The 19,988-nt window shown below is 41.4% G+C and overlaps 1 protein-coding gene across 8 annotated transcripts in view; it reads right to left on the bottom strand.

The window, feature by feature from the left end:
• The window catches only part of NFYC (nuclear transcription factor Y subunit gamma), a 66,404-nt gene extending 56,618 nt beyond the window's left edge, over positions 1 to 9,786 (bottom strand). For 2 of the 8 annotated variants that reach the window (XM_084874640.1, XM_084874646.1), the window contains exon 1: positions 9,568 to 9,786. The gene's annotated coding sequence lies outside the window, so the exon portion shown is untranslated. Of the gene's footprint in view, positions 1 to 9,061; positions 9,253 to 9,355; positions 9,534 to 9,561 lie in introns of those variants that run through there. The other 6 variants (XM_084874642.1, XM_084874647.1, XM_084874645.1 and 3 more) reach the window with 5 other exon arrangements.
• Between the last annotated feature and the right edge of the window lie 10,202 nt (positions 9,787 to 19,988).

Below are 19,988 nucleotides of genomic sequence, written 5' to 3'. Positions count from 1 at the left end.
TTCAACGCACTCCGCCTCAAAGTAGCGTCGAGTAGCTGGTAGCCAATGTCCAGAATGGTTCGGAGTGCTAAGGGTTAGAATTACCCTTTTAAAAGATCATTTTGGGTACAGTGTGGAGAAGACAAGGTGGGAGGATGGCAGCATTATATAGACAGAAAGGAAAACAGGACACTCCAATTATCTAGTTACAGGGAAAATGCAATAGTGGAGATATTAAAAAGTAGGAGAATGGAAAATATTAAGGTAAAAAAATCTTTAAAATTCATGGTTAATAAAAGCATATAGAATAACAAACTGTGTCTGAGAAACAGCAAGTACTCCTAAAAATGGTAACTGCTACTATTATCATTGTTATTAGAGGCCCGGTGTATGAAATTGGTGCACTGGGGGGGGGGGGGGGGGGAGTGTACGTATTGGAGCGCACTGACCACAGGGGGAAGCTCCTGTGTTGAGCATCTGCCCCCTTGTGGTCAGTGCGCATCATAGCAACCAGTTGATTTGCATGTTAGCCTTTTATTATATAGGACTAGAGGCCCAGTACATGAAATTCATGCACAGTGAGGGGGGGGGGGTCCCTCAGCCTGGCCTGCACTCTCTTCAATCCAGGACCCCTCAAGGGATGTCCGACTGCCAATTTAGGCCCAATCCCGCAATCAGACATCCCTCTCGCAATCCGGGACCACTAGCTCCTAACTACTCGCCTACCTGCCTGATTGCCCCTAATAACTTTGCCTGCCTGCCTGATGGCCCCTAACCACCTCTGCCTGCCGGCCTGATTGCCCCCAACTGCCCACTGCCCCCCCCCCAGCCTGATCGCCCCCAACTGCTCCCCCTGCCAGCCTGATCACCCCCAACTGCCCCCCGCCGGCCAACCTGATCACCGACCTATCCCCATAAGCCTGACTGCCCCTAACTGCTCTCCCTTGCAGGACTGATCTCCCCTAACCGCCTCTGTCTCAGCCCTGCCTCCATGGCTTTGTCTGGAAGGTCTCTGGAAAGTCTCCTGGTCTAATTATCGTATTACTCTTTAAAGAGTATAAATAGGATTGGCAATTAGATTAGATAACCTTTGGAATTACATTCATTCCTAAGTCTGTGTTACTTTAAACATCTTTTTTTATTATTATTTCAGAGAGTAAAGGAATGGGGAGAGACAGAAACATCAATGATGAGAGATAATCAACAGATAGTACCCCTGATGAAGAGATGTGTTTTCTTAATTCTGGGTAAAAAAAAAAATCTCACTTCAGCCCTAACTGGTTTGGCTCAGTGGATAGAGCATCAGCCTGAGGACTGAAGGGTCCCAGGTTCGATTCCTATCAAGGGCAAGGACAGCTGATCAATGCTTCTCTCCCATCAATGTTTCTAACTCTATATCTCTCTTCCCTTCCTCTCTGTAAAAAAAATAAATAAAATATACATATTTTTAGAATCTCACTTCATATTGACCACTGGATAATTTGCAGCTCCTCAGGACAGGTTTAACAGTAATTAGAAATGTGAAAACCTTCAGTAACTCTAATAGATTTTAACCAATGGAATTATACAAAATATTCTATATTCAATGTAGGTCCTATGAGTCCAAGAACCTTTTACTGAATAAGCATTGCTCAAGTTCACTATTTATAGATCATATCCATGAGTGTATTTAGAATAATTCTTGAGCCTTATTTATAGCGAAATACTGTTGATTTTAAAGAGTATTTATTTATATGATACCTTATATGCCTTGGACATGCAGATTTGAAGCTTTGATTTAAAGCTATTCTACTGGAAACATTCAAATGCAAAGGTTAAACTAGTCCCTCTCTCTAAACTGAAGTTTATCCATTAGAAAGCTTTCCTGTATAAAAGAAAAAACACTGGATTTAGAAGTAACCTGTCTACAAATAAAAAAAGAACTTCAACCAAAATTGAAAATATAACTTGAATACTGATAATGAGTACAGGTAGTGCCTCACTGCTATCAGGTACATCACTACTAAAACATGGGAGATATGTGGGAAGGGTACAAATATTGCAACCTAGCAAAAATTTCTGCAGGCAGAGAGATTTTTTCCTGAACCATTCCACAATGTTGTCTTCCTGCTTACATCAACGAAAATATTACCCAGGTAACTATAAAACAAACTTACAGTCCTAACTTAGGCCACTATTTCTACATTTAAAAAATCTTTTAATGAAAATTTATTTCTGGATAGAAGGATAAAACTGGTTTTTATGATTTTAATAATGATTGCTACTTATAAATATGAAAGATTTCATCTCATCAGAATCATTACTACTTGGCAACTGGGGATTAACAGAGGTAATCAGGAGACAATTTAACCCTAAAACAAACTCCTAAACCAAACAGCACAACTAAATTAGATTATTTCTTTCATGTGAAGTGATTGCTCCCCCCATGTAGAAATCTTATTGCACAAAATAGAATAGATAATTACAAAGGACTCCTCCATCAAGAGATGCAATTGAACAGATTTTATACTATTCTAAAAAGAAAGGTCCACTCAGTGACAGTCGCCTATTATATGCTATTGTATTCATTTCTCAGAATTACTCTGTAAGATAGCTATTATTACCACTACCTTCCACAGTAATAAACTAAAGCTAAGACAGGTTAAGAATCTGACCACCAGGCCCTAACCAGTTTGGCTCAGTGGATAGAGCCTTGGCCTGTGGACTGAAAGGTCCTGGGTTCGATTCCAGTCAAGGGCATGTACCTTGGTTGTGGGCACACCCCCAATAAGAGGTGTGCAGGGGGCAGCTGATCGATGTTTCTCTCTATCCCACTCCTTCCTGTTAAAAATAAAGTATATTAAAAAAAAGAAAAAACAGAATCTGACCACCAGCTAACACAGAAGGTAAATGATTGCAGAAACAGAATTCTTTCCCAGGTCTGACTCTAACACCAGCAACTACACTGCCCCCTTCAAAAGGCACTTTCTGGCCAAAAATATTTTAATTAATTATAATTAATCTACTTGCATTATTATGTTAGTTACTTACTTTGAGCCTCTGTTGGAAAACTCTAAAATGACCTTGTAGCCTTTCTAACTAGTCACAGTGCACGCATGAAAAACTGAATAAACAAAATGAAAAGAGAGACTGTAAGGCATCAGATAACTCAGTTTGCTTTGAGCACAAGAAATAGAATGGAAAAGAACAACTTGCTAGCTAAGGAATGTTCTTCCTAGGTTGTATGCCTGAGGCTGGAATGAACTCAAGAAGGTCACTTGTTAACCTAATACTGTCTTCTGCCATTCTTCCTTTAAATGAGGCAAACTTGTCAAAACACAAAAGGTGCCTTAGAGTTATCTCTGCCATCAAGTCAATGCTTCCACAGGAAAAGTGATTCTCTCCAGCAGAATGAGCACTGGTTTGGGAATCGTGTACTGACCTAGACTTGCTCTGCCCTTGTCAAAGTCATCACAGTATTTAGGAACTCACTACAAAGGTCACTCCTGAAAGAATGAAAGGTCACTTCCTGACGTAAGATGCAAGGATTTTTCTTTTCTCACAATATCCTATATTGTGAGAAAACAACATAGAACACAGTGTTTTAAGAGTAAGGGTTCTACAATTTTATAAGAATTAGGAGTACAGATTTATGTTTGAATCTGGGCTCTGCCACTTAAAGGCTATGTGACCTTGAGCAAATTGCTTAACTCCTCAGTTTCCGCACATGTAAAAATGAAGGTGGTAATTTTGTCTACTTCATACTGTGTTAGGATGATATATATGTTTCTATTCCTGTAAGCACTCAATAAAAGGTAGTAACTATATTATTCCTGAGTATCTTTAGTGATTCAGTACTTCTGAACTAAAAGATAAAAGAGATTGAATTTCAAAATTCTCTCAAAACAAAACAAAACACTAGAATGTCCCTAATGCTTCCATTTCTCTGTAAGGGGGATTAAAAAAAACCTCGTATCTTTTCTAGTACAATGATTCTGTTTTGACCAAATGGAAAATGTTTAAGTCTACTTGAGAATGTTCCTGCCTCTGCATTTCTCCACTCCATGGTTACTACGATTTACCTAAGTCTCAGAACTCACCCAGGAAGCCAAGTTTATGGTCTATCAAGTTAGAATAGGGCTTCTAAAGCAGAATGTTGGAGGCAGTTAAAATTGCTTAGAAAATGGAGATAAACCTAAAGGATGGGTGGGACTTAATTGGTAAAAAGGGATAGCGAGGCCGAAACCAGTTTGGCTCAGTGGTAGAGCGTCGGTCTGCGGACTGAAAGGTCCCAGGTTCGATTCCGGTCAAGGGCATATATTGTACATTGGTTGCGGGCACATCCCTGGTAGGGGGTGTGCAGGAGGCGGCTGGTCAATGTTTCTCTCTCGTCGACATTTCTGGCTCTCTGTTTGGCTGACAGAGTTCATTTATAAAAGACCAGAGGCCCGGTGCACTAATTCGGTGCACTAATTCGTACATGGGTGGGGTCCAGCCAGCTGAGGGGAGGGGACATGGGAGGTTGGCTGACGGGCCCCACCCCCCTGGTCGAACTCCAGGGGACAATTTTGCATATTAGCCTTTTATTATATAGGATAATGGGGAACACTTCTGGGAAATGGGTTGTCTTCTGGCCTCAGAGTATTCCTTATCAGAGCCTAGGGCTCCTGGGCCCCTTCACTCTCTACTTGGTGAACTATCATCACACCCTTCTATACAATAGGTATGGCATGCCTGGCTGATTCACATGGGAGTCCTCGTACTCTTTGGGATAGCCTTCCTTTCCATATTGATTGCCTACAGACCAAAATGCCAAAACAAACTTCAAGATATCCCAACTTTTTTTTTCTTTTCTTTTTTTAAAATATATTTTATTGATTTTTTTACAGAGATGAATAGAGAGTTAGAAACATCGATGAGAGAGAATCATCAATCAGCTGCCTCTTGCACACTCCCTACTGAAGGTTTACCCGCAACCAAAGTACATGCCCTTGACCGGAATCGAACCTGGGACCCTTCAGTCCGCAGGCCGATGCTCTATCCACTGAGCCAAACCAGTTTCAGCAAGATATCCCAACTTTCTCTACATGTTGACATCCAACTTCATTTTATCGGGGGATGGTGTGCTTACTCCACCTTTCTGTTTTCTGGAAAGTTATGGCCCTCTAGTTATTCATTATTTCATATTCTCTGGTTGGGCTTGAGTAGATAATAGGAAAAGGTTTTAGCTTTCCAATTCTGCAGACTAACCTACTTGATAGAGTTCTTCCAGTTACCTTCTCGAAGGCCTTGGCTGTGTTGGTGTTCTCTCCCTATCATCTACGTTAAGCCATGTATTAAATTTGCTTGTTGGTATACTTGTACTCCCACCTTCTGTCTAAAACACCTATCCATACCACGTCCATCTTAGCTGATTAGGGGTTGCTCTTTTGGTAAGGTAAAATATTTTAGAGTTAATCAATGGAAATCCAACTCAGGTTTTTTAAAAGCATGGCCCTCTCCAAGGGAAATTACAACAATAGTATTAATGGTGCCGGGAACAATACAGTGCATTATGGCATGAAATGGATTAATAACTAAAATGCTGTAAATTGTCTCTCGAAAAAAAAAAAAAAAAGAGAGAGAGAGAGAGAGAGAGAAAATGTGTAAGTATAAATGAGATATTAGAATTATTTGTGATAAGAATTAAATAACATGAACAGGCTGTAAAGTATAAAGCATTAATATGGATTTTTCTTCGAAGACAAAGCTGATGTTCCCAAGTTTTTAATATAAACTCTGACCTCAGATTTCCTGGGAGTTGAAGATTTCTAGGGTGGTCAATTCGAAATCATAAAAAGGCCCAGCAAGTGGCTATGTGTGTAAGGAACTAATGTGGGATGCAAATGGTCACTAGTGTTAAAGAACAGGTAGTTAAATACTTTCAAAATAAAATATGTATATGCATGTTATTATAGCCTGTCCAGACTTACTAAAAAGAAACTATAGTTATAGATGTCATAACATTATTTGGTTAACTTAATGCCTGAGTCAAATGAAGCTAAGATGAGCAATGGACAAAATGCTTGGCAAGCCCTAATGCCCCTCTTACTTTGACTCTTATCTTCTTCTTTTTTTTTTTTTAAATATATTTGATTGATTTTTTACAGAGAGGGAGAGAGAGGGATAGAGAGCTAAAAACATCAATGAGAGAGAAACATCGATCAGCTGCTTCTTGCACACACCCCCACTGGGGATGTGCCCACAACCAAGGTACATGCCCTTGACCGGAATCAAACCCAGGACCTTTGAGTCCGTAGGCCAACGCTCTATCCACTGAGCCAAACAGATTTCGACTTGACTCTTATCTTCTACATTGCAGTGTAATTGCAAATAAAAGGGAGGAAACTCACCTAATCACATCAAGAAACAAAAAAATTAAATCCTCCCCCTGGAAACCTGAATTATTTAAAGAATTTCATGCAATATTGGAATTGCAAATATTGTATCAGTTTTAATTTTACACATCATTCAGGATAAGTATACACCAGAATCAGTTTGGAAAAGGCACTAGGCTTTTGGATAGGTCCCAAGTGTTTGGAGACAAACTTCCTAAAGAACTGGTGATGTTTGAAAAAGCTCCCTACTGAGCTTTTTACACTAAACACTTCCTAGTTTCTCACTGCTTGGCATTAATCACTTCCATAAATAGACTATGTCAGCAATATCTGAAGCCTGGTTCTAAAGTATGCAGATTCTTAAACTTTCTGTACATGTTTTAACCATGATCTCCCTGAGTTCAGGAAAATTTCAGCAATTTACTTTGTAAATCTTTCCCTTTACATTAGAAACCAAGGGGTAAGAAGACTGAAATGCCTAGTTGAAGAACCTATATTCCAATGGTTACCATTCTGTGGTCTGAATCTTTGAAATAGTACTACAAATTCTTATTAAATTCTCCCATTCAGCTGAAACCGGTTTGGCTCAGTGGTAGAGCATCGGTCTGCGGACTGAGAGGTCGCAGGTTCGATTCCGGTCAGGGGCATGTACGTTGGTTGCGGGCACATCCCCAGTAGGGGGTGTGCAAGAGGCAGCTGGTCGGTGTTTCTCTCTCATCGACGTTTCTATAATACCTCTATCTCTCTCCCTTCCTCTCTGTAAAAAATGAATAAAAATATATTTTAAAAAAATTCTCCCATTCAATACACTTCTAACAACCAGAAATCAAAAAAAGATAATAAAACTACCTGGGAGTTGGACCAGTCAGATTTATGGTGACAGCATGATATAGCAGATAAAACTATAGGCTTTGGCATCCGGCAACTTGGATTTGAATCCCAATCACTAAGTAACACTGGACAAGCTACTGATCCTTAACTTTCTCATCTGCATTATAGAAATGAGAATGCCCTACCTAACAGGAATGTTGTATTAAATATGCCCCAAAATTTACCACTGGAAAATACTATTTAACTCAAAAACTTAGTTGCATTCACATTAAACTGACCAAAGCTAAGAACTCCAAGAATTTCTTGAAATTGAGATGAAAACAGATGTGTAACACCTATCTAAGGCTAGAAAGAACCACCTAACACAGTGAAGGAAAACACAGAGGTTTAAATAAATGTGTTTCCATGACCCCCCAACCTTGGAAGACACAAATGTAAAACAAGCCAAGTCATTACCACTTGATGGAAAAGGAATGTACCCCCAAAAAGATGACTCTTAACTCTTGATTACAACAAAAGCTTTTTGAAACATAAACCAGAAAATGCTGACAAGTCCTGTTACTTAAACAAGATGCCCAGGCAACGCAGCTCAGTAGTTGAACAGGAGGTCACGGGTTCGATTCCCAGCCAGGACACATATCTAGGTTTTGGCTCAATTCCCAGTAGGGGGCGTGCAGGAAGCAACAGATCAACAATTCTCATCATTATGTTTCTACCTCTCCCTCTCCCTTCCTCTGGGGGGGGGGATATATATATATATATATATATATATATATATATATATATATTAAAGACAGGCTGCAAGAAGCTATGCACTACTAGTTTATTTTCATTCTGGGTTGCTTATTTTTCAAATAATTTTTTTTAAATGGATTTGAAGGCCTGGCCAGTGTGGCTCAATGGTTGAGTGTGGACCTATGAACCAGGAGGTCATGGTTTTATTCCTCTCAGGGCTCATGCCTGGGTTGCTGGCATGATCCCCAATAGAAGACGTGCAGGAGGTAGCTGATCAATGATTCTATCACTGATATTTCTCTCTCTCCCTCTTCCTTCCTCTCTGAAATCATAAAAATATATATTTTTAAAATGGACATGAGGATGAGTGTATTTTAGGCTCGTATAAAAGGAAATTAATGAGCCAACGTCCAGAATCTCTGTGAAGAGAATCTCTGTCAAGCTCTCTTCCACTAAAGAGGAACCTAACACTAGCCATTCAACAAATTGCCAAGTATCTCATATTTATTATAAAGTGTAACTTTGGAAACTTAGCCCTGACCTGTATCTTTCCTAGAACAGGAAAACTTCACAGAGAAAATCTCAAAATTAGCTGCACAGTCATGAGCCCCAATAACCATTCATTGCTCTTTTACTAATCCCAAGTGTGAAAACGTTCCCAAAATGCTTCATTCGGGATGACTATATCCTAAATGAGTTTCAAGAAGGCTTCTCCCTCCTATACATCTATCACTATTTAATGCCTTCCCTTGTAGGCTTGCCATTCTGTTAAGACTGGCAAACCTATTCATTAGGATCTCTCTCTCGGGCTGAGGCTCTTTACTCACATCACATCCCAGGTCTGGTAACTTTGGACTCCAAGGCTCCATCTACACCTCAGTGTTTCAAAGCTGGCACGGTCTAGCAAAATCCCTGATCTGCTCCTATTTTCCTGCCAGATCCCTAGGGCCCTGGTGCTTTTTCCTCCTATATACCATGCTCTTAGAACTGGCATCCATGTACATTAAGATCACTTCCAAACTGTGTTAAACTGTAAGTTTGGCACTCCTGGATTTCGAAATCCTCTTAGCCTGTAACTAGGGTCTCGGTGTTTCCAAGCCCGGCACCCTTGGGCCTAGAGGCCTCCCACTCCCGGCCACGCACAGGCTACTCCAAAATACCTGCCAGACCACCATCCTCTTTCCCCCCCTCCCCCCTTTAAGGCCTTTAGGCTCGCCCCAACCTCCACCCCACACTCGCGCCGTAGGGGACCATCACCCTGCGGCCGGAGCCCGGGATGCGAGCATCCCCGCAGCCTCCGATTCCTTCATCACCCCCGGGCCGGAGCCAGCACGACCAATAAGGTGCCAGGTCCGCGGCCTCCCCGCCACCAACCAATCACGAGCGAGCCCCCCCGCCGTCGCCTTCCGCCAATGGGAGAAAGCCCGCGGGCCGGACCGACGAGGCACACGGACCTCACGAGCGCGGCGGCGGCGATAGCAGCGAGCCCGGAAAAAACACAACATGGCGGCGGCAGGCCGGACAGAACTACAGCAGCGGCCGCGCGAGGGAAGTGAGGTCTCCGCCTGAGGCGGGAAGCGCTGCCCCTCCCCCCGCCCCGGCCGTCGCCGTCTCCGCACACCCCCTCACTCTCCCTCCCACACCGCTCCCGCACACTTACACACACCTCTGCTCAAGAGAGCAGGGAAGAGCCGGAGCCGCCCCCGCGCTCCAGCGGAATAGGGCAATTCAGAGGCCTGGGCACCGCGGAGGGGAGGGGAAGCGTGCGTCACGGAGAGCGGAGCGCGCGCGAAACGGGGGTACAAACAAGATGGCGGCCACGCCGTCCGCACCGTCCCCCGGCCTTCCCCTCCCTCTTCCTTGGCGCCTTGACTCTCAGGAACTTCGAGTGCGCAGAAGCCGAGGTGCTCGAAGTCTCGCGAGAATTGGGAAGGCTGCGACGACTACAAGCGGAAAGAGATCTGAGAGGAGCCTTCTGACTCCGCCCTTTTCGGTGGGTGGGGGCGTTGCCTGGTGACCTCTGTAGGGCGTTTTAAACTTGTGGCTCTCCGCGGTGATGATACACACACACACTTGAGTTTCAAGAACTAAATTGTGTGTGCATGATTTTGGCGGGGAGGGAAGAGTTGGGGGACGAAGGACGATTTAGGGATGCCAGATTAAGCGCGCCGTTGAAGAAGACGGGTACCAGTCCCGCGAAAGGAACTTTAACACCAAAGCTGTAAAACGATATAACCTAGAATAAAGGGCAGCATTTCCCATGAATCGGCTTGTAGCCTTACAAACGACACATTGTTTTTTTAGCTTCTCCCAAGGAGTGAAGATATTCTTCCATTGATTTTTTTAGAGTGGAAGGAAGGGGGGAGGACATCTATATGAGAGATGAGAGTCCTGCGGGCGCCCCTGACCTGGGGGGGATGGAACCTGCAACCCAGCTATGTGCCCTTGACAGCGAATGGAACCATGGAACCCGTGCACTGGCTGAGGCTCTAACCACTGAACCACTTGGCCAGGTCCATACTTTATCTCAAATCTCCACGACTACTTAGTCCTAGGACATTAGTATAATTTTTACTTTACAAATGATAAGCTCAAAGGGCTAAGTAACTTGATCAAGTAACACAGCCAATAGGGGTCAACACTCAATTTTAAGAGCTTCAAAACCTGTAGATAAATTCATCAAATAGGTACTGAATGGAATTATCTATAGTGAGATTATTAGAACATTAGGTAGCAAGCCCAGCAAGAAATGAGATTGCTTCTGCTAGTGGTTACTTTGAATTTTACAAATGACCTTGGAACTTTTCTGAGACTTGTGTTGTAGCGGTCCTCAACAGTAACATCAGCAGACTGTCATTATTTCCTCCCTTTGAATTCATGACCCTGATGATAACATATTTGTGATTGTGGAATAAACCCTTGACTTGAATTCAGGAAAATTGTTTTCAAAATCCAATCTTAATGAATCTAACTTTAGGCACTCAAATATTTGATGAATGAATGAATGAAACCCAACTAGCTGTAAAGATCTGGCTTCATTGAGTCTCAATTTCATCACCTGTAAAATTGTCTAATTCTGCCCAGCCAGTGTGGCTCAGAGGTTGATCATTGACCTATGAGCCTTGATGTCAGAGTCAGAGCACAGGTCCAGGTTTCAGGCTTCCTTTCCAGTGGGGGATGTGCAGAAGGCAGCCATTCAAAGATTCTTTCTCATCATTGATGTTTCTATCTCACTCTCCCTTGCTCTCTGAAATCAGTAAAAAAAAAAAAAAAAAAAAAAAAAAAAAAAATTTTAAATGATCTAATTCATACCTCCTGGGAGTGTTGGGGAGATTGAATGAAATAGTAAGGGAGAGTGCTTTGTAAATTCAAATGTGTTATAAAGTTAATAGTAAAAAAAATAAATAAATAAAAGGAATGATGATACTTTCAGACATGAGAAATGGCATAAAAAATTAAAAATGGATATTCAAAGTAAGTAGTATATTTAGATAGTAAAGAGGTAAACTTAACTAATGGGGAAAAGTTATGTAAGTCCACAAATATTTTCTGAGCATTTATTGCACATACTATGTTTGCAAAAGATGTCAAAATGTGTAGAAAGCAACACAAATTAGTATTATATATTATTGCTATAATTAAATATCAACAGTACATAGAGGCCACAGTCAATTTCCCTTCAAGAGCCTAGAAATCAGGCTACACTCAGAATTAAACTAATAAAAATTTACATAATAGAGGAAAGTGCCTAAGGGTGGTTCTAAACATTTAACAACAGGTAGTGCTCCAGCATGATATAGCACATTTGAAGTCCTGGAACTACTCTTCTGTGTAAGGTGTAAACCCCTCAGTTGCTGGTGTGTGAATAGCAGGTCCCAAGGGATCCCAGGTGACAGGAGTTGTCAGGAGGCTTGGGATAGCAGCTATTTACCAGCTAGTGTGAAGTTATTTCAATCTTTTAATATTTTGTTATAATATTGACTAATATACACAGGGAATATTAGTCCTTGCTGTACCTTATTATCAATATTCTTTTTTTAAAAATATATTTTAATTGATTTTGTACAGAGAGGAAGGGAGAGAGATAGAGAGTTAGAAACATCGATGAGAGAGAGTCATCGATCAGCTGCCTCTTGCACACCCCCTACTGGGGATATGCCTGCAACCCAGGTACATGCCCCTGACCGGAATCGAACCCGGGACCCTTCAGTCCCCAAGCCAACGCTCTATCCACTGAGCCAAACCAGTCCTGGCTATTATCAATATTCTTTGCCCCTTTCTGAAACCCTCCTCATCAGGGCTGTGCCTAGGAGATTAGACTTCTCGCCCTAAAGTCATCAAGCTTAGCCTTGTTTTAATCAATGAACTGTGAGTATAAATGACAAGAGCCACCTCTGAGTAGAAATGATTGGGCCATCTCATGATTGTGCCTTTTTTTTTTTTTTTCCCCTTTTCTTTTCTGTCATGAGAGCAACATGTCCCCAATAGAGGTACTTCAGCTTTGATCCCAGAATGATGTACATAGTCACAGCTGACACATGACATGTAATGTACTGGTAAGAAATAAACATTTGTTGTAAGCCATTGAGATTGTTTTAGTTGTTTGTTACTGCAGCATAACTTAGCTAACCTAAACTGACTAATACAGCCCTAAATTAGCTATCAATGGGGGTAAGCCAACAGCATATCTACAAACGTGATAAAAAAAAAAAAAAAACCAGCCCAGCTGGTGTGGCTTAGTGGTTGAGTGTCGACGCATGCATCAAGAAGTTACTTGTTCTATTGCCAGTCAGGGCACATGCCCTGGTTTCAGGCTTAATTCCCTGTAGAGCTATACAGGAGGCAGCCAATCAATATTTCTATCTCTTCTTTCCTCTCTCTATTAAAGTCAATAAAAAACATAATTAAAAAGAAAAATCTCTACCTGAACTGATTTGGCTCAGTGGATAGAGCGTCGGCCTGCAGACTGAAGGGTCCAGGTTCAGTTCTCCTCAAGGACAAGGGATGTGAGTACATCCCCAGTGGGGAGTGTGCAGAGGGCAGCTGATTGATGTTTCTCTCTCATCAATGTTTTTGACTCTGTCCCTCTCCCCTCCTCTCGGTAAAAAAATCAATTAAAAATATAAAGAAAAACCTCTGAAACAGGTTATATAGGAGGAATCAAGAAGGCACATGTGATTGTAATTTAATAAAAGAAATTGTAATCAATCTTGTCAACCAGTTGTTCTGTATCCTATTCTGGGAATCTGTGAACCAAAGGGCTTAATTAGCCATGACAGCCCAAAACAAGACAATCACAGAAGCAAGCACTAGCAATTCTCCTCTAAGCCCTGTCTCCAGCAAACAAACCTGAGCATTCAGATCTCTTTGTCTATGTCATCCCTGTAGTACAGCAGCCACCAATCAGTGACCACCAGTGGTCCATGAAGCCCGAAAGGTTGGCAACCGCTGCAGTGGGTGAAAGTATTTTAGACCGCCTCAGCTAAGATATGTTTCAATATGCTTTCCTAGTGTGATTCTAAGCTCATGTATCAAATGTCTTGCCTTTAGGGACAGAATTTAGTGATCTGCCACATAGATGATTCCAGTTCTTTTGATAACTGCATTCTTTTCATATAAATTAGCCTATTGGATTCTGTGTTAAGTTTTTAAAATATATTTTATTGATTTTTTTACAGAGAGGAAGGGAGAGGGATAGAGAGAAACATCGATTGAGAGAGAAACATCGATCAGCTGCCTCCTGCACACCCTCTACTGGGGATGTGCCTGCAACCAAGATACATGCCCTTGACGAGAATTAAACCTGGGACCCTTCAGTCCACAGGCCAACGCTCTATCCACTGAGCCAAACTGGTCTGGGCTGGATGCTGTTTTATATAACTATGAGAGTAGCCAAAAGATGAAAACTGTGAATTTAGTGAACTGAGAGATGGTTCCACTCTGAGTCACCACTTCTGAGTTTGCAAGGCTGAAGACCAGTTCTGGGATGAGGTAAATTCCTTAAGGTTATAGTACTACAGAGGGACCTATCAAGAAGATCAGCTGAGTAACCTTAAGCTGTACCCCTCTTTCTCATGTGTTTTCTTGGATCTAAATTAAGAGCAGTAAGTGGTGAAGAGACATGATTCACATGCTATAGGAGTTCAAAAAAGGGAAGAGATTATTTCCACTTATCGATAGTATGAAATAGGGGAGGAGTTCAGGAAAGATTTGCAAGGATGACACTTGAACTGGTTCTTTAAACATGAGTAGAATTATGGGAAGAGCATGCCATGTGTAGAGCAAATATGGAAGTCAGAGATCAACTGAGGAAAGAGAGTAAGAGGAAAAGAAGAATCATCTGGAAAGATACATTAAAGTCAGGTTAAGGCTCTTGGATTTTCTTTTTCTGCTACAGAGGTAATGGTGGAACTTTTTTGGTTTTTGTTTAAATTTCTTAATTGATTACGGTATCACATATTTGTCCTCATCCCCCCCCCCCCATTCCCATCCCAAACCTTTCCCCACGCATGCTCCCACTCCCCGCTTGTCTTTGACCACTGGTTAGGCTCATATGGATGTACACAAGTCCTTTGGTTGGTCTCTCTCCTTTATCCCCACTCACCCCTACCCTCCCTCAGAGGTCCGACAGTCTTATCCATGCCTTCTTATCTCTGGGTCTGTTCTTGTTCATCAGACTATATTGTTCATCATTTCCCCTAGATGAGTGAGATCATGTGCTACTAGAAATACACTTATAATAACCGAAATGAGACAAGCAATAATGGTTATGCTGAAAGGCAAATGAATCAGTCTGTAGTGAGTTTCTTTCTGGGCCAATAGTTCTTTTGAGACCCAATTTCAATGTCAAACATTTCCTTATGTGTCCAAGACAGCAATGATATTCCAGTTCTGGATGGTGGACAAATGGTGATAATGTAGGTCTGATCCTCTCTGCTTTGGTCCTGGGCAACCTGCAGTGATGAACAGCTGCTGACTGCTAGTATGGCAAGGCGACATCAGGGTTTTCCATCTCTGGACTGCTTCTCTTCTGTCTTCATGGCTGGAGTAGTCCTGTCAATTCCTCTCTGTTGCCGGAATCCACATGGTCTCAGAGTTGTTTTCTGAAAATATACAAACATATTCTCAACCAAAAGTTAATAAAGGAACATTTCTATAAATTTGACTTGGGATCCTTTTTTATTTATTGCCCAAATGATTTTCCTCTGGCTTGTTTTCATTCCATCTGTGTTTTTCTTGGGTGTCTTGCTGTTTGTTTTATTGTTTTAACATTTTAAGTGTACAATTCAGTGGCATTAAGTACACTCACATTGTTGTGCAACCATCTCCACCATCCATCTCCAGAATTTGTTATTGTCTCTAACTGAAACTCTGTACCATAAAACAATAACTCTCTGTCCTCCCCTCCCTCAGTTCTTGGTAACCACTGTTCTATTTTCTGTCTCTATGAATTTGATTCTAGGTATCTCACAGAATCATGCAATATTTGTCTTTTTGTGTCTGGCTTATTTCACTTAGCATAATGTGTTCAAGATTCATCCATGTCACAGCATACCAAAATTTCATTTCTTTTTATGGCTGAATATAAAATATTCTGTTGTATCTATAGCATATTTGGTTTATCTATTCACCTATGCATGGACATGGATGTTTTCATCTTTTAGCTAATCTGAATAATACTACTCTGAATATTGGTGTGCAAATACCTGTTTGAGAACCTGCTCTCAATTCTTTGTATGGTGAAATTGTACCCAGAAGTGAAATTGCTGGATCATATGGTAATTCTATATTAAATTTTTCTATGATTTTATACAGCAGTATAGTAAGAAATCACTATACTATTTCCACAGCAGCTACACCATTTTATATTCCCAATGATAGTTTTTACAAAGGGGGTGACATGGTCAAAACTGTTTAAAGAGAGTCTTGCAGAGAAAGTAGGATGGAATAGGATTGCAGAATAAGCAATTGGAGACTTCCACAGTAGTTCAGGCAAATTGATATGAAGGCCTGAACACATCAATAGCAATGAGAATGGAAGGAAGAGGATACAAATGCAGAAGTGGTGACTATTGATTGGCTATTGTGAGGATGGGATCAAGAGGTGTTTAATATGACTGGCAGGTATCACACCTGTGAGGATGGTACTTCCAGCTGAATACTTCTGGGCTTCTCCAAATCATAGAGAAGACATGAGTTCAGATTTGGACAATGTAGAGTTTGAATTTTAAGAGGGACATTGTAAGTTATTGGATGAACATTTGTTGTCTTGCCTGCTCAACACCTTTACTCTTTCAACTGATAATGGCATTGTATTTTTCTTTTTTTATATTGTAGAATCATCCTTCTCTCTATGTAGTACTAGTCCACAAGGGCATGCAGCTGTGAATGTACTTTCCATGTCTCTAACTGGGGGAAGTGTAATCTACCAACAGCCCAGCTGCTGAGTTCTGAAATCCATGCTAAGCTTTGAAATCCATCACCCTTCACTCCTAAGCCTCTTTTCCCACGGGCTGCTTCTGGCCTGTGACTGGGCACAGCATGGGTTTTAGGACAAGCTTTTCCCTGGGATAAACTGTACTCTTTTGATGGATGACTTTGTCTCAAGGACTCCTCAAAGGCCTTGTCAAACTCTCCTTGAGCTGCACTGCAGTCTAAGATTCATCCACCTAGAACTCCCTCCTCTCTCTCTCCTCCACTCAGAGTCAGATTGGCATTACCATCTGATGATTCTCACTGAGTCTCCCCCAGCTCCTGCCCACTTTTCTCTCAGAAGTGATTTCCATAATAAATTTATTACATTCAACCCTGTCTTGGTGTCTGATTTTCTGAGGATCTGAACTGACATGAGGGGAAAGAGGATGGGATACCTCCTATCATAATAGCTTTTCCATACTGCCCCAGCCACAGGGGTAGGCCTACAACCCAGTCTGACCAATAACAATAATCACCACATCTTGGCCCTATGCCTTCTCAGAGTCTCCCAGAGTCATTTGGCTCCCAGACCATAAGCTACTTGGTCCACCTCAACCACAGACATGGCCGACCAATTCTGTGTGAGGCCTCACTGCCCTGCTACTCAAGGCCAACTAGTTGCAAACATGCCTGAGCATCAAGGAATCACAGGGGAAGGCAATGCTCACAAGAAGCAAGGGATACGGAGTCTTGACATCCTTTTGAGCTCCTGGAGCCAACTCTCTCCAATATGTGTAACTTTGTCATTTTTTAATCTTCTGAAGACCAGTTTTTCCCATCAAAACAAAAACATGCTGGTGCAACCACTGTGGAGAACAGTATGGAGCTTCCTCAAAAAACTGAAAATAGAACTCCCATTGACCCAGTAATCCCACTCCTAGGAAAATATCCCAGGAAACTAGAAACACCAATCAGAAAGGACATATGCACCCCTATGTTCATAGCAGCACAATTTACAATAGCTAGGATTTGGAAACAGCCAAGGTGCCCATCAGCAGATGATTGGATCCAAAAACTATGGTACATCTACACAATGGAATATTATGCTGCCATAAAAAAGAAGAAATTCTCATCATTTGCAGCAACCTGGATGGAATTGGAGAACATCATGTTGAGTGAAATAAGCCAGTCAATGAAAGAGAAACACCACATGATCTCACTCATTTATGGATATTAAAGAACATTATAAAATGATGAACCAAAAGATAGATATAGAGTCAGTAAAGCAACAAGCAGACTATCAAATTGCAGCGGGAAGGGTAGGGAGATCTGGGGTAGATAAGAGATCAACCGAAGGACATGTATAGATGCATATAAGTACAACCAATGGACACAAAACTCTGGGGAGGGAGGGTATGTATGGGGTGGGGGTGGGGGGCAATGGTATATGTACACAGATAATAATTTAATTTAAAAAATTAAAAAAAAAAACATGGTCCCAGGATCCCAGATCACCTCCATTCAATAGATCAGCCAGGTAATTAGATTTCTAGGCTCAGTTTTGCATTTCTGGGGAAAAGCTGCTGCTTGGGCTAGTGTTTGCTCCCGAACCAATCAACACTGTTATGGAGTAGGACACAAAGTCATGTATAAACAGGGTAGTATCCACTGTAACCTTGTGAATAAAGATGTGTAATAGCAGTACAGGATAGCATAACACTTCCCGGAAGAGTGGAACTAGAGAATTGGGCAAACCAAACAATGGCAGCCTGCTCCCTTAGAATAAATAAGGGGAAAGAGGGGAAAGAGAAGAGCTCAGAAGACAGACACTATCCAACTAAATGCTATTCCACACTTTACCTAAACCAATGCTATTTGATAGAAATTTCTGCAATGATGGAAATGTTTCACATCTGTGCTGTTCAATATAGTAGCCACCAGCTACAATACATATGACTATTTAGCACTTGAAAACAGTACAACTTAGAAACTGAACTTTTTCCTTTTTTTTAGAAAATGAACTATTTAATTTAATTTTAATTTTAATAGCTATGTGTAGTTAATGACTGCGTAATGGACAGCACAGATCTAGACTGTTGGTCTAAACGTTGGGAAGGCAGCATGGAGTAATGCTATAGCATGTCTTTGGAGTCAGCCTTGTCTGGATTCAAGTCCCAACTCTACTGCCTAATAGTATAGATTAAACAGGTTACTTAATCCCTCTGAGCTATAGAGGTAAATATGCAAAGAACAATAAAGGACATGTGACACCAAAAAGAGAGGAAGAGACAAAATATCTGCAAAGGGACAGAGTGCTTTGGATTTAGCAATTAGGAGACTCTGAATTAAGACAGAGAAGAGTTAAAAGTGTGACTGGCAATTACCTGTCTTTTAGACATATGCTAAGTTTTTTTTCCCCCTCTGGAAAGCAGCGAGAGAGAAGGAATGCAAAAATTTTCTCTTAATCCTGGTGGCCACATGGGGGATTGAGAATTCAAAGGCATGTCCTGAGGATAGGGCTCCAAGTGTGAGTCAGAAAAACAAACACTGTCAGTTGTGGGGCCCGGAGCCAAAGACCAAGGAAGCCACATGGAAAGACTATCCCACATACATATCCTTATTACATAGCACTTACTTTGTGTCTAGATTGTAAGTTCTTCAAGGTTCAGGGCCTTGTTCGGCTTGGGTTTCGGGCTTGGTCCCTAGAAGGGGTGTGTGGTATTCCCAGCATCTAGGAAGTTTCTGGCACCGTAATGAGTGTTCAATTAACATCTGCAGAATGAATGGATGCAAGTAAGCCAGTTCACTCTCTGACTCATGGTAGTCACTCATAAATGTTAATTAGGTAATCAGAGGGAGAAAATTCTGCAGTGAGAAGGTGCCAGGGAATTCTTCTTGGCTTGGAAACTAAGGTCCTTAACATACTGCCTGGCACAGAGGAATAGCTCAATAAGTGGTCACCATGCTAATTGTTATTAGTGGGAGAATAAGCTTTTGTACAAGGATGGAGAAGACCTTCATAATAAGAGCTAACTGTGTTGAACTTATTTAATCCTTAAGCCAATTTGATGAAGTAGACTTTATTACACTGATTTTACAGATGAGAAAACTTAAAGAAATGTGTTTTATCTAAAGTTAACCAGCCCTCCCCCCCCCCCAAAAAAAAAGTAAATAATAAAGTTAACCAGCTCAGAAATGGCAAGCCAGTATTGAACTTACCTGACACTAAAGTCCAGTTTCCAGCCACAAAAATTTAGGATTCAGGATTCTCAAAAGGGGTGTTTAAGAAGGAAAATAGTTCTAGGATCAAAATTCACTTCTGATTTCTATCCAGTCACACACATCTCAATGCCACCTTCTCCCTTCCTCGGCCACTTGCCTTCTTGCCAAGATCCTCATCTGTTCTACTGAGCTCAACTCGGGGTCACCCTTCTGCTTCCTATCTCATTCAACCATGACTATGGTTTGGCCCAAGGACCTGGGAGTTGAAATGAAATGGGGTCAGAGAAAGCTTTGTGTTTTTTGTTTGTTTGTTTTTGTTTTTAAGAGGGGAGACTCTAGAGCAGTTTTGTAAACTAAGTATTTTAGTAGACAAGAAGAATTGGACAATGCAGAAAAGAGAGAATATATGTAGATAGAAGTTCTTGGGGTCCTCAGCACAGGTTAGGCAGA

The sequence above is a fragment of the Pipistrellus hanaki genome, assembly GCF_964339955.1.
Source record: "Pipistrellus hanaki genome assembly, chromosome: 2".
In the NCBI taxonomy this organism is placed as follows: Eukaryota; Metazoa; Chordata; class Mammalia; order Chiroptera; family Vespertilionidae; genus Pipistrellus; species Pipistrellus hanaki.
Note: the sequence above shows the minus strand (reverse complement) of the source record. Positions and strands in the feature narration are given on the sequence as shown.